General features: G+C 47.3%; 1 protein-coding gene and 1 pseudogene across 4 annotated transcripts in view; one reads left to right on the top strand and one right to left on the bottom strand.

Moving 5' to 3' along the window:
• Positions 1-12,846, bottom strand: part of LOC126466217 (disco-interacting protein 2) — a 648,438-nt gene that overhangs the window by 581,734 nt on the left and 53,858 nt on the right. The window lies entirely within an intron of this gene.
• LOC126425169 (5S ribosomal RNA) lies at positions 4,981-5,098 on the top strand (annotated as a pseudogene).

The raw sequence follows: 12,846 nt of genomic DNA, 5'->3' as shown, positions 1-12,846 counted from the left end.
GTGTGTGTGTGTGTGTGTGTGTGTGTAGGGGGTGGAGGGGTAAGGCCACACATACAGTTTAACGTGGAGTCTGAACCCGGCACAACTGTGCACTCTGCACATGTAGAAAGTGGAGAAATGAGCAGTAAGTGGCACATAGAAATCCTACAGCCGACTGAGTGTTGAACCTGAACCTTTGGATTAGTAGTCTCGCACTAACCGACCCATGGTGTAATAACTCATACTAAAAGAACACCCGCCCCCTGCGCACTATCATTCGCCGAATAATTTGATACATGGAACAAATTTCGCAATATTACGGGTGTTACCACTGAGGTGACTATCGATGTTTCGGTATTAATTTAATTAGATGACCTGCAACTAGCCTGTCCGAATATTGTTGGTGAATGTAAACTCATTTACTGTATTCTCGTAGCAACTGCAGTAGCAGCAGCGATAAGAGTACTTTTTTTGATCAGCGGAAAGTGTTTTAATCACAAAAGATCTCCGTAGTTCCCTAGTCGTCGTCGTCGTCGTCGTCGTCCCCCCCACCCCCCCCCGTTCTGCAGTAAAGGCTTGAGGGACTAAAGGCTTGAGGGACTATCGATGATGGTGACTTGTGCCTGGGATGAGGATGTTCCAGTTCGGGCCCCATTGTAGCTATTCCAATGCAGTACGATGTGTGTAGGAATCGTATTTCATAATCTCGCTGGCCTTCAGCTACATCAGCAATCGTAACAACTCTAATGCAACACAACATTGCACTGCACAAGAATTCATCAACTATTTACAAGAAAACATCATTTGCTGATCAGTATAAAGTGGCAGACAGCCCCCCCCCCCTTTGCCACAAACTGTTTTTTGGGCAGGACAGTAACGCAGGGTTCCAGCATTGTGCCCAACTCTCACTGGCGAATACGGGGATGATGGACTTGACTGTCACGCTCAGCACTTTCTGTTAGTTTCTTCCCCTAGAGAAGTCTGTACATTTCATTTCCAAACTGTGTAACATGGAACTTGTGGAAGCAAACAAGAATTGGCTATCGGATAGTAACAAGGTACGGCTATGTGCATTCTTGCCGGGTTAAATTTTTGACACAAAGTGTTGTTATCCTAAAGCTGTAGCCATAAAGCAATTTGAACAAATTATTGGGAAGCCATTCGTCAGGAGCTCCAGCACGCCGGTGTCGTTGCACAGTGAGCGCAGGTAGGCCCCCTTCTATCACTTCTCGATAAACGTATCCACCGGAACACGATGTTTTATAAAACCGAGATGTATGTGAACGCAGGGTTCCGTTCACATACAGTGAACTACCGAGACAAAATTACATTACACTTTAAAAGTTCCCTATAATTCCTGTCTCTCTTGTAAGACCCATTTCAAATCGCCTACGGTGTTGAAAAGCTAATAACAAGCTTCACTTAGCACTCTGAAATTGTGGTCGTAATCAGAGGAAACAATCAGCCTTGTTCTGTACATCGAACCAGCTGGACCAGTCTTGCGTCCGCGCGAAATCAAAATGAAGATTATTGCGGCAATAGTCTCGCAGTATTACAACGGAGCTTCCGGTCGGGCGCCATGCACTTGTACCCATTGGTAATTAAACGCGTTATACACAACGCTCCCAATGCCGACTGCATAACGGTGGAGCGATGAAACTGTTCACGGGCAGCTAATGTTTATTTAGAGGGCCTTGTTAATACTGCTGTACAAGCACAGCGTCAAGCGCTTGGGACAGCAAAAGAGCTTGTATTCACCCCTCGCATGCAGTAGCCAGTCCATTGCATCGCTTCACAGTATCGGTGAATTTTGAAATTAATTTTGACCACATTTATCGTTGTGTCAGACTGTAGCTCCTTCATATGCTCTCATCCCAAGGGCTCAAATTTCCTCTTATGTATTCTTTCTTCTAATAGAGGTTACAAATTGAAACAGAGGAAGTCTCTTTCACTATTATAGTCCGCCAAGATTTCAGACGATGACATTCCGATCTTCGCCGAACAGCCTCTACAAAAAAAAAACCACCTCCTGTAAGAAGTCTACACGTTACCAACAGCAGATAGATCCAACGACAATGTTCTTATTTTTTCCCTTTTTTTCAATTTTTTTAAACGCCACTTTATGCGACTTATTTGCTACCGACTTGTCACCAGTATCAGTAAGAGAACACAATGACACCATAAAAGCGCAGTTCATTTGGTACAGCGTAAAACGACACCTCTCGTGGTTCAGCTACACTGCTTACAGCATGGCTGATCTTGCGTTTAAGTACACTACCGAATTTGTTGAAAAGGGTGAAATCAGCGCATCCAAGTGACACATTACGAGGCCTAATTCTCTTTGCCATTTGTTCAGGGCACTATACGTTAGTTAGGTTAACAAGAACACCTCTAGAAACAACCAAATATTTGGCAGCTCAAGCACTGAATATGTCGCAATGTTGTTTTATTATGTCATAAAAGCAGACATAATGCAGCACATTACAGACTGAATGAAAGAATCAGAACACACAAAAAGCATACACAAAACTGGGGACGACTGCGCGCGCATACAGAAAAATCCCCGGTCCACACTGGTAATCGAGCTCGAGACCTCCGCATGAACAACAAGCAGTGATAACCATTACACGGTAAAGGCAGCCGTCGAGCCCATGAAATATATTCACTTACTACTCCCGCCCCCCCCCCCCCCCGCCTACAGTTGACCAGATACGCCATAAAGATGGCTAACGATTCATCGCGATTTCCGCTGTCGTGATGCTATACAGCATAAAATATGTACACAGAACAAATTTTTGTCCAGTCTACGTATAGTTTCTTAATTTTAGCGCTGCAGTATCTTCACGACGTGTGGTTTTGTCAGGTATCAATTACACTAGAACTGATTGAATCATATTCTCATACAGCCGAATACATCGGTGATCTTATGAGAGAGATCAGTGTTTAACGTCCCGTGGACAACAAGGTTAGCCGGCCGAAGTGGCCGTGCGGTTAAAGGCGCTACAGTCTGGAACCGCGAGACCGCTACGGTCGCAGGTTCGAATCCTGCCTCGGGCATGGATGTTTGTGATGTCCTTAGGTTAGTTAGGTTTAACTAGTTCTAAGTTCTAGGGGACTAATGACCTCAGCAGTTGAGTCCCATAGTGCTCAGAGCCATTTGAACCATTTTTGACAACAAGGTCATTAGAAACGGAGCAGAAGTTCGGATTAGAGAAGGATGGGAAGGCAATCGGTCGTGCCCTTTCAAAGGAACCTTCCCCGGCATTTGCCTGAAACGACTTAGGGAAATCACGGAAAACCAAATGAGGATGGCCGGAGACGGGTTTGAACCATCGTCCTCCCGAATGCGAGTCCACTGTTCTAATCATTGCGCCACCTCGCTCGGTTAGGTGATCTTAAAATGAGAGCATGTAAAGCGTGGAGGAGAGAACAGGGAGAAGGAACACAATACCAGAGATGTCCGTAGTTCTGTTTTATTCAATCTATTCGCTCCACATCCCCCGCCACACTACCACCCATTCCGTAGTAGTTCATGGATTACAGATTGGCCTTATCGTAAGGATGTGTCTGATCATGTAACAAATTAGATTTGAGAATATATTACTGTTTTGTCTATTTTGTTGCTTGGTAGTTCAGTGGGTAAATTAGGAAGAGCTAAAAAGAAAGAAAGAAAGAAAGAAAGGATCGGGATATTGCTCTCCCGCCAGGCAAGGATCTTCGTGCGTCACTTACCACATGTGGCATCGTTCCAGTCCCTCCAGGACGGCCTCAGGTCCACGCAGCCTCCCATCAAACGAATACCAGGGGTCTTTCCCGTAGAAGGCGGTAACGGTGTACGAAAAAAGGACTCTGCTCCAGCTAGAGTCACGCCAATAGCCTGGTCACAGGCTTGCGATACAGATTTTACATTTACTTTTTCCACAATCTTCCTAAATGGGTTGCAGCTTAAAGGTTAGTCGTTTTCCTTGGATGGCCGACGGTTGCTAGCAACAGTTGAAAAAGCCCTGGCGGGAAGCAGTATTTTGTCGTTTAGTGTATTAATGTGAGCGAGAATCGGCAAATGCAACTACTGTACCTTCACGCGGGTAATCATTCTGATCGTCTAAGGGCATAAATATTGAAACAGTTTACATGGAGCTGTTAGGAGCTCACGAAATCAATCAGGGTTCGCTTGACAACTCTCATAGGACTGAGCGTCACAGGCCCTATAGTGAGGATGATGATGATGATGATGATTGGTTTGTGGGACGCTCAACTGCGCGGTCATCAGCGCCCGTACGAAGTCCCAATTTTTACACAGTTCATTTTCTTTTCACAATCCAGTCTACACAATCTCACAAATGATGATGATGCTGATGATGATGAAATGATGAGGACAACACAAACACCCAGTCCTCGGATAGAGAAAATTCCCAAACCGGCCGGGAATAGAACTTGGGGCCCTGTGTTCCAGAGGCAGCAACGCTAGCTCCTAGACCACGAGCTGCGGACTATAGTGCGGATTTGGTGTTTTAACGTCTTCACTTGACTTGAGAGTTGGTGATCCTTAAACACACACACACACACACACACACACACACACACACACACACACACACACACACACGCGCGCGCGCGGAAAGAATGCAAGAACAGGAAGTGCGTTTCCGTGCACGGAGGTAGAATTGTGTTTAGTAATCTCCTGGTTTTTCTTAGCGATGGATGCCTTTCGTAGCTGCTCAAGAGCTTGATATGTGGGGACATCTTTCATCAGAGCGTGGGGCCAATAGCTCCAGGCAGCGTTCACTGAACGAAGTTTACTTTGCGAGGTTTAGCTGAAGCATTTCTTATGCCGAAATTTGAATATTGTGCTTTTGTGTGTCTTTTGCATTGAATGATACTGCTATTTTGTTGTGTAGATGACAGCAGGTACCGCTGAAGAGCCAGTTGAAGGCGGCGAATAAAGTGTTGGCGGCGTACACGTTCCATTCAAGTAGTCGCAACGCAGTCTTCAGAGTAGTGGCCAACGGCCTTGCCGCAGTGGTCACACCAGTTCCCGTCAGATCACCGAAGTTAAGAACTGTCGGGTTGGGCTAGCACTTGAATGGGTGACCATCCGGTCTGCCGAGTGCTGTAGGCAAGCGGGGTGTATTCAGCCCTTGTGGGGAAAACTGAAGAGCTACTTGACAGAGAAGTAGCGGCTCCAGTCTCGGAATCTGACATACGGTCGGGAAGCGGTGTGCTGTCCACATGCCCCTCCGTAGCAGCATCCATTGACGCCTGTGGTCTGAGGATGACACGGCGGCCGATCGGTGCCCGTTGGACCTTCTGAGACCTGTTCGGTCGGAGTTTAGTTCTTTAGAGTAGTGGGAAGAGTAGCCCTGTCTCGCAAGGTTGTTCATCTTCATTTTGACAGACTTTACAAGTGTACTAGCGTAACAATTAAGCCGGCTCCCCCAATAAATGTTTCATCTACGTCTGCATCCATACTCGGCAAGCCACCTGATGGTGTGTGGCGGAGGGTACCTTGAGTACCTCTATCGGTTCTCCCTTCCATTCCAGTCTCGTATTGTTCGTGGAAGGAAGGATTATCGGTATGCCTCTGTGTGGGCTCTAATCTCTCTGATTTTATCCTCATGGTCTCTTCGCGAGATATACGTAGGAAGGAGCAATATACTGCTTGACTCCTCGCTGAAGGTACGTTCTCGAAACTTCAACAAAAGCCCATACCGAGTTACTGAGCGTCTCTCCTGCAGAGTTTTCCACTGGACTATCATCTCCGCAACGCTTTCGCGATTACTAAATGATCCTGTAACGAAGCGTGCTGCTCTCCGTTGGATCTTCTCTATCTCTTCTATCAACCCTATCTGGTACGGACCCCACACCAGTGAGCAGTTTTCAAGCAGTCGGCGAACAAGTGTACTGCAACCTACTTCCTTTGTTTTCGGACTGCATTTCCTTGAGATTCTTCCAATGAATCTCAGTCTCCTAGTAAATCGGTACAGCAATACGTCGCGTACTTGGTATCACGCGTCGCACAGCGCTGCACAGATTCTCGCCGCGGCTGCGAGTGGGATTCGCTTCACGCCTCGGAAGCTCAGAGGTCGGTCGCAAGGAACGTTTCCGTACTACTTAACAACATGCTAATTGCTTGGCGCGAAATCCAAACACCAATACGATAAAGCGAAACGTCGTGCGATACCAGCTAAGGAAAAAGAGAATTTTTTTCAGGTTAAATGAAACCGATGTTGCGACAGTGTTCGCTTAAAAGGGTCGAGTCCTTGGTCACGGTTGGCGCACTCTGAGTGTACTTGAGGCAAACTGATGGGCCAGTCTCCGTGCAAGGAGGGCATCCTGTCGTAGGTCAACACCGCGGCAGCACGGCAACGGCGCCTCCGGCAAGTAAATCTGAAAGGGGGGAAACCCGCCAGCAGGAGGGCGAGGAAGGGCAAAGCCGAAAACCGTGTCGTACGAGGCGGCGGCACGCGTCTCGGCGCGTCACCGCGGCGCACGGTCGGCCGGAGGCGCCGCGTCGCCTGTGCGCGGCGTCCTTGTCGTGGAGGAGGGTCCGTCCTTGTCGACACGGGTTGGCACTCGCGCGTCCGGCCCAGGCCGGCTGTCCCGGCGCCGCGCTCGCAGATCGGCCCCGCGTCGCCCGGCGACCCGACTCACTTTCTCCCGCCACTGCACCGGCGCGGCGCTGGCGCAACCGGCAGGGCACGCCGGGCCACGGCACACCGCCGGCGCTCACTCCCACGTCGGCAGGTAGTCCCCCGAGAGGATGCCGTGACTTCATTACGAGGAGCTGTCACACGGCTTTGGTTGTTGTTGTTGTTGTGGTCTTCAGTTCTGAGACTGTTTCGATGCAGCTCTCCATGCTACCCTATCCTGTGCAAGCTTCTTCATCTCCCAGTACCTACTGCAGCCTACATCCTTCTGAATCTGCTTAGTCTATCCTTCTCTTGGTCTCCCCTCTACGATTTTTACCATCCACGCTGCCCTCCAGTACTAAATTGATGATCCCTTGATGCCTCAGAGCATGTCCTACCAACCGATCCCTTCTTCTAGTCAAGTTGTGCCACAAACTCCTCTTCTCCCCAATTCTATCCAATACCTCCTCATTAGTTATGTAATCTACCCATCTAATCTTCAGCATGCTTCTGAAGCACCACATTTCGAAAGCTTCTATTCTCTCCTTGTCCAAACTATTTATCGTCCATGTTTCACTTCCATACATGGCTACACTCCATACAAATACTTTCAGAAACGACTTCCAGACGCTTAAATCTATACTCAATGTTAACAAATTCCTCTTCTTCAGAAACGCTTTCCTTGCCATTGCCAGTCTACATTTTATATCCTCTCTACTTCGACCATCAACAGTTATTTTGCTCCCCAAATAGGAAAACTCCTTTACTACCTCAAGTGTCTCATTTCCTAATCTAATTCCCTCAGCATCACCTGACTTAATTCGACTACATTCCATTACTCTCGTTTCCCTTTTGTTGATGTTCATCTTATATCCTCCTTTCAAGACACTGTCCCTTCCGTTCAACTGCTCTTCCAAACCTCAACGTTTTTATTTCTTCACCATGGATTTTAATACCTACTCCGAATTTTTCTTTCGTTTCCTTCACTGCTTGCTCAATATACAGATTGAATAACATCGGGGATAGGCTACAACCCTGTCTCACTCCCTTCCCAACCACTACTTCCCTTTCATGCCCCTCGACTCTTATAACTGCCATCCGGTTTCTGTACAAATTGTAAATAGCCTTTCGCTCCCTGTATTTTACCCCTGCCACCTTTAGAATTTGAAAGAGAGTATTCCACTCAACATTGTCAAAAGCTTTCTCCAAGTCTACAAATGCTAGAAACGTAGGTTGGCCTTTCCTTAATCTAGCTTCTAAGATAAGTCGTAGGGTCAGTATTGCCTCATGTGTTCCAACATTTCTACGGAATCCAAACTGATCTTCCCCGAGGACGGCCTCTACCAGTTTTTCCATTCGTCTGTAAAGAATTCGCGTCAGTATTTTGCAGCTGTGACTTATTAAACTGATAGTTAGGTAATTTTCACACCTGTCAAAACCTGCTTTCTTTGGGATTGGAATTATTATATTCTTCTTGAAGTCTGAGGGTATTTCACCTGTCTCATACATCTTCCTCACCAGATGGTAGAGTTTTCTCTGGCTCTCCCAAGGCTGTCAGTAGTTCTAATGGAATGTTGTCTACTCCCGGGTCCTTGTTTCGACTTAGGTCTTTCAGTGCTCTGTCAAACTCTTCACGCAGTATCATATCTCCCATTTCACCTTCATCTACCTCCTCTTCCATTTCCATAATATTGTCCTCAAGAACATCGCCCCTGTATAGACCCTCTATATACTCCTTCCACCTTTCTGCTTTCCCTTCTTTTCTTAGAACTGGGTTTTCATCAGAGCTCTTGATATTCATGCAAGTGGTTCTCTTTTCTCCAAAGGTCTCCTTAATTTCCCTGTAGGCAGAATCTATCTTACCCCTCGTGAGATAAGCCTCTACATCCTTACATTTGTCCTCTAGCCATTCCTGCTTAGCCATTTTGCAGTTCCCGTCGATCTCATTTTTGAGACGTGTGTATTCCTTTTCGCCTGCTTCACTTACTGCCTTTTTGTATTTTCTCCTTTCATCAATTCAGTATTTCTGTTATATATATAAGCTGCGACAACCGAATATGGCAGTGGTTTTGCAAGTAAACCTACCCAAAGGATACACTTCGATTTTGCTACGCACTGAATCTGTCGTAGTGTAGAGCAAAATTAGACAAACATTCCAGAATGAGATTTTCACTCTGCAGCGGAGTGTGCGCTGATATGAAACTTCCTGGCAGCTTAAAACTGTGTGCCGGACCGAGGCTCGAACTCGGGACCTTTGCCTTTCGCGGGCAAGTGCTCTACCAACTGAGCTACCCAAGCACGACTCATGCCACGTCCTCACAGCTTTACTTCTGCCAGTATCACCAGGTCCGCAGGAGAGCTTCTGTAAAGTTTGGAAGGTAGGAGACGAGATACTGGCAGAAGTAAAGCTGTAAGGACGGGGCGTGAGTCGTGCTTGGGTAGATCAGCTGGTAGAGCACTTGTCCCCGAAAGGCAAAGGTCCTGAGTTCGAGTCTCGGTCTGGCACACAGTCTTAATCTGCCAGGAAGTTTCAAGACAAACATTTTTTTATAACTGCCCATACGGCCACTAAACGGAGTGAAACAGCCACTTGAGAAATACTGAGTTTAAGATTTCTGCATGTATACCGTTGAAACATTAACATACATGAAATAACTTCAAATATAAGTTCTATCCTTTTTAATGCATGTTATAACGGTGCACCCAGATTTGCCAAAGAAGCCTTTCTTTTCAAAATCGCCTCCCTCCCCGACACTAATTCCTTTCTCATTTCGACATCTGACGAATAGGAAAACATATAGCACCGTTAATACCTAATTCAGTCATATACGGCGTAGTAGTATTTCAGAAACGCATTTGTCAAAATTAAGCTAAAAAAAAATATCTCCATATCGTTGTACGCGCGCTCGATAAATGTCCGCTTCAATGCCACTTGTCATGTTGAGATGCTTAGTAAGTCTTGACCGGATAAATATCTCTACACACACACACACACACACACTATATATATATATATATATATATATATATATATATATATCCCTTTTGAGAGACCGACTGAAATTCAGGAGTCATGATTTCTTCTTCTTTCTTCGTTCTTCCCAAATTCTCTTCATACGTTCACTGTGTTCTCTCTTGCGTTCTTCCGACCATCTCTTTCCCGTTCTGTTCTTCGTATGTTCTTGTTTAAGTGGGTGTTTCAGTATGATGCTTCTAAACTGTTCTCTATTGTTTATGTCGTCTTCTGTGATCCCCAGTCCTTTAATGTCTTCTTCTGCTTCAGTGATCCACTTTGTCTTGTTTTTGCTCTTGTTTACTATCTCAAAGACTTGTCCTGTGAGCCTGCTTTTATTCATCCTGCTGATATGCCTGCCGGAGTGGCCGAGCGGTTCTAGGCGCTGCAGTCTGGAATCGCGCGACCGCTACGGTCGCAGGTTCGAATTCTGCCTCGGGCGTGGATGTGTGTGAAATCCTTAGGTTAGTTAGGTTTAAGTAGTTCTAAGTTCTAGAGGACTGATGACCTCCGCTGTTAAGTCCCATAGTGCTGAGAGCCATTTGAACCTGCTGATAAGTCCATAAAATTTCATCCTTCTCTTTCTAATGGTGTCTTATTGTTTCTATGTCTTTGTATCTCTCTCTCGTTGGCCTCTTCACCCAAATTCCTTCCCGAAACACTGGTCCATGTATTTTCTTCAGAATTTTTCTTTCCTGCTTTTCAATCTCTCTGATCTTAGTATGATCACGAATCACTGTAGTTTCTGCAGCATGAAGTGCTTCTGGTAGGGCTACTGTGTTGTAATGCCTTAGTTTCGGATTGACAGAAATAGATTTCTTACTATAGTGATTCCAAGTGAGCTTATATCCTTTTTGTAATCTGGAGATTGTACCTTTATTGGCTATTGAGTTCAGTCCTCATGGCTGGATTATCACTCCCAGATATCTGAAGTGGGCAACTTGTGCCACTTTCGCGTACTGAGTAGTAATGGGGAGATTATATATATACACTGAACAGTCAAAGATACTTGTACACCTGCCTAATATCGTGTAGGGCCCCGCGGGCACGCAGAAGTGCTTCAACACGATGTGGAATGCACTTGATTGATGTCTGAAGTACTGCTGGAGGGAAATGACATGAATCCTGAAGGGCTGTACATAAATCCTTAGGAGTACGAGGGGGTGGAGATATCTTCTACACGGCATGGAGATCTCTTCTGAACAGCACGTTGCAAGGCATTCCAGACATGCTCAATAATGCTCATGTCTGTGGAGACTGGTGCTCAGTGGAAGTGTAAACTCACAAGAGTGTTCTTGAGTCACTATGTAGCAATTCTGGACGTGTGGGTTGTCGCACTGTCCTGCTGGAATTGCCCTAGTCCGTCGGAATTCACAATGGACATGAATGAATGTAGGTGATCAGACAGGATACTTACGTACACATGTCAGATATCAGAGTCTTATCACTCCAGCTGCAGACGCCCCACACCAATACAGAGCCTCCACCAGCTTGAGCAGTCCCCTGCTGACATGCAGTGTCCACGGATTCATGAGGTTGTCTCCACACCCGTACATGTCCATCCGCTCGATACAATTTGAAACGAGACTCGTCCGACCAGGCAACATCTTTCCAGTCACACCACGTTCAAACTCACTTAAATCTTGATAAGCTGCCACTGTATCAGCAGTAACCAGCTAACAACTTCGCCAGACATTTGGTGTCTTATATAGGCGTTGCCGACCACAGTGCCGTATTCTGCCGGTTTCCATGTATCTGGATTTGAATACGCATGCTTATACCAGTTTCTTTGGTTCTTCAGTGTATGTACAAAATTTTATCTATCTTTTAATCTTGTGTGTTCTATATACACTCCTGGAAATTGAAATAAGAACACCGTGAATTCATTGTCCCAGGAAGGGGAAACTTTATTGACACATTCCTGGGGTCAGATACATCACATGATCACACTGACAGAACCACAGGCACGTAGACACAGGCAACAGAGCATGCACAATGTCGGCACTAGTACAGTGTATATCCACCTTTCGCAGCAATGCAGGCTGCTATTCTCCCATGGAGACGATCGTAGAGATGCTGGATGTAGTCCTGTGGAACGGCTTGCCATGCCATTTCCACCTGGCGCCTCAGTTGGACCAGCGTTCGTGCTGGACGTGCAGACCGTGTGAGACGACGCTTCAGCCAGTCCCAAACATGCTCAATGAGGGACAGATCCGGAGATCTTGCTGGCCAGGGTAGTTGACTTACACCTTCTAGAGCACGTTGGGTGGCACGGGATACATGCGGACGTGCATTGTCCTGTTGGAACAGCAAGTTCCCTTGCCGGTCTAGGAATGGTAGAACGATGGGTTCGATGACGGTTTGGATGTACCGTGCATTATTCAGTGTCCCCTCGACGATCACCAGTGGTGTACGGCCAGTGTAGGAGATCGCTCCCCACACCATGATGCCGGGTGTTGGCCCTGTGTGCCTCGGTCGTATGCAGTCCTGATTGTGGCGCTCACCTGCACGGCGCCAAATACGCATACGACCATCATTGACACCAAGGCCGAAGCGACTCTCATCGCTGAAGACGACACGTCTCCATTCGTCCCTCCATTCACGCCTGTCGCGACACCACTGGAGGCGGGCTGCACGATGTTGGGGCGTGAGCGGAAGACGGCCTAACGGTGTGCGGGACCGTAGCCCAGCTTCATGGAGACGGTTGCGAATGGTCCTCGCCGATACCCCAGGAGCAACAGTGTCCCTAATTTGCTGGGAAGTGGCGGTGCGGTCCCCTACGGCACTGCGTAGGATCCTACGGTCTTGGCGTGCATCCGTGCGTCGCTGCGGTCCGGTCCCAGGTCGACGGGCACGTGCACCTTCCGCCGACCACTGGCGACAACATCGATGTACTGTGGAGACCTCACGCCCCACGTGTTGAGCAATTCGGCGGTACATCCACCCGGCCTCCCGCATGCCCACTATACGCCCTCGCTCAAAGTCCGTCAACTGCACATACGGTTCACGTCCACGCTGTAGCGGCATGCTACCAGTGTTAAAGACTGCGATGGAGCTCCGTATGCCACGGCAAACTGGCTGACACTGACGGCAGCGGTGCACAAATGCTGCGCAGCTAGCGCCATTCGACGGCCAACACCGCGGTTCCTGGTGTGTCCGCTGTGCCGTGCGTGTGATCATTGCTTGTACAGCCCTCTCGCAGTGTCCGGAGCAAGTATGGTGGGT

Source organism: Schistocerca serialis, chromosome 1 (assembly GCF_023864345.2).
Source record: "Schistocerca serialis cubense isolate TAMUIC-IGC-003099 chromosome 1, iqSchSeri2.2, whole genome shotgun sequence".
NCBI classification, from domain to species: domain Eukaryota; kingdom Metazoa; phylum Arthropoda; class Insecta; order Orthoptera; family Acrididae; genus Schistocerca; species Schistocerca serialis.
This window is presented reverse-complemented; position numbering and strand designations above follow the sequence as displayed.